At 38.4% G+C, this 2,381-nt stretch overlaps 1 protein-coding gene across 1 annotated transcript in view; it reads left to right on the forward strand.

The window, feature by feature from the left end:
• Nucleotides 1-958: 958 nt before the first annotated feature.
• Nucleotides 959-2,381, forward strand: part of LOC117954584 — a 7,630-nt gene continuing 6,207 nt past the window's right edge. The window contains exon 1 of the mRNA XM_034888495.1: nt 959-1,177. The gene's annotated coding sequence lies outside the window, so the exon portion shown is untranslated. The remainder of the gene's footprint in view (nt 1,178-2,381) is intronic.

Raw genomic sequence — 2,381 nt, forward strand, 5'->3', positions numbered from 1 at the left:
TCCACCCACTCACTTGCCTACAGCACCCGCTCTCCACCCACTTACTTGCCTACAGCACCCGCTCTCCACCCACTCACTCGCCTACAGCACCAGCTCTCCAACGCAGCTTCGCCGCCACACACACAAGCACCGGCCAAACAGCGACACGTTTTCACCGGAGGAAGAGGTAAACACTTAGAAATAACACTCGGGGATGCCTTCTATTTGTATATCTATATAAGTGTACCAGTACTTATCTGAACTAACAACATGATCCCTGTCAATAGATCGAGAGAAAACTTTGACTTTCACTCGCTGGTATTCACTGACGGTAAAAAGTAAAGTCATCGTATGCACTGCTGCGTTGCTAAATAAAGGAGATAAATGAAGGAGAGTGCCCCACAATCGTGACAATTCCTCATCTGCCCTCTCACATCTGGAAGGTTGGTAATTATTCGGCTGCTGGCCTTTCCTCCTCTTCCTCCTCTTCCTCCTCTTCCTCCTCTTCCTCATCCCAGTCAGTCACCGTAGTTCTAGTGCCAGGCTGAGACTTAACTCCCTTGAATGACGTCATCGCCGAATTGACTCCATAAACCCGCGAATAACAAAAATGACCAAAAACTAACTTTTAAAACTATTTGGAGACATTTTTAAAAATGATATACATATCTTGAGTGCTTTTTGTACCCAATAATCAACAGTGGTGGTTAACTTGCAACATGGGCTTTAATTATTAAATAATCCAGTATAAGCATAACACATAAGCATGCATTTGAGATGTCTAAAGTTATCTCACTTTTATGAGCTGTGAATATATAACTAAAGGAGTTAATCCTTTTATCAGAGTTCAGGGATAAATAGGGACATAAACCAAATTGACAGCAAGTCAGGCCATTTCCTGGAAACCCACCGTCTAAACCTGAAAGTGAAAGAAAATTGCTGCAGTTATTTTGTATAGTTATTTTTGTATCATTAGCAAGTTGATTATCAGAGCACAGCTTTAACCCCCCTGCAGAATAACAGCCCAGAAGCCCCTCCCCCCCTCTGCACTCTGCAGGCCATGCCATTTCTGGGAAATCAGCCTGTTTCTCCTCTGTGCCGCCCACTGTTAATAAACAAAGATCCAGGGGAGTTTCTCTCAGACTATATAACGCCTGAAACTGCATCCGTGCCTCAGATGATCACACACACCTTCACTGTAAGTACATCCCTTCTCTTTGGTTAAAATGCTGTTGCATGCCCCAGTATGGATGCATGCAGGGAGTATCAGTCCTGCAGCTTCTCATTGCTTAACCAGTGACTGTGGATATGATTTTATATGGTGTAACAGTTTATTATGCATATTTAAACAGATGAGAGAGGCTTCGTTCAGTTTTTATTGATGGATTGTAACAGATTTAAAAGTTTAAAAGTCTACCTTTTACTTTTTGCTTTTTTAATAAAGCATTTGACTATTGATAGAAGTTTGCAGAGTGTATTATGTGTAAGTATGTTAATATTGATTAGTAAAATAATTACTAATAATCAACACAAAAGACATTTAACAACACATGGTTGTTAAATATCACTAAATGAAAGATGGAAAAGAATTCTAAAATAAAAACCAAATACTAAAGAAATTACATTTTTAGTTAGTCATTTGTTTTGCAAGATTTTTATTAGCTAAGAAGGTTATATGTTTATTAAACTTCAGACAACCTAATTGTTTTTAAACTTGATATCATACAAACTCCTAAAGGAATAATTCAGATTTGTTTTAAGTTGATGTTTGAGCTACTTCTCCATAGTCAGTGTATTAGCTTAAGTAGATGTAGATGTGAGGAGTCCTCACATAGAAGCTTAGGAATGTACTGCTGTGCACTGGGGAAGCAGTGAAACGCATTTTAGACCCATAAAAACATCTATCAGTTGCTGTACCGCTTTATTTTGCTGTCAGACGGCCCTTTTCTACTGTAGATATCCGTATTCTTATGCTTATTCAGTCTCCCTCTGCAAAGGTTATTCATACTCTGGCTCATAAAGATTTCCACTTGTCTCCACTGGGAACAGCATGTTGTCATTGATGTCACAATCACTAAATTTTAATTTTCCTGTAGTTGTTTAGGCCATAAACAGCCTGACCCAAACAGCTGTTCTGCGGTGTAATACAGTCATACTTATGCATTAGATGCGTAACAAAACATATTTCTAGTTATTTATGAGTTCTCACTAAAATAATAAAACGTTTTATTGTCACAACAGAACAAAAAAATATATAAAGTTCTGATAAAAAAAAAAGTATAAATACAAACTTAAGATATGAACAAAAACACTAACAAAAAGAAAATCAGTGTTGCCAACAGGGACGTTGTAGAGCGTCCTCTGGTGGACAGACTATGCAACGCCATCACTAACAGGGACGT

Source organism: Etheostoma cragini, chromosome 12 (genome assembly GCF_013103735.1).
Source record: "Etheostoma cragini isolate CJK2018 chromosome 12, CSU_Ecrag_1.0, whole genome shotgun sequence".
Taxonomy (NCBI): Eukaryota; Metazoa; Chordata; class Actinopteri; order Perciformes; family Percidae; genus Etheostoma; species Etheostoma cragini.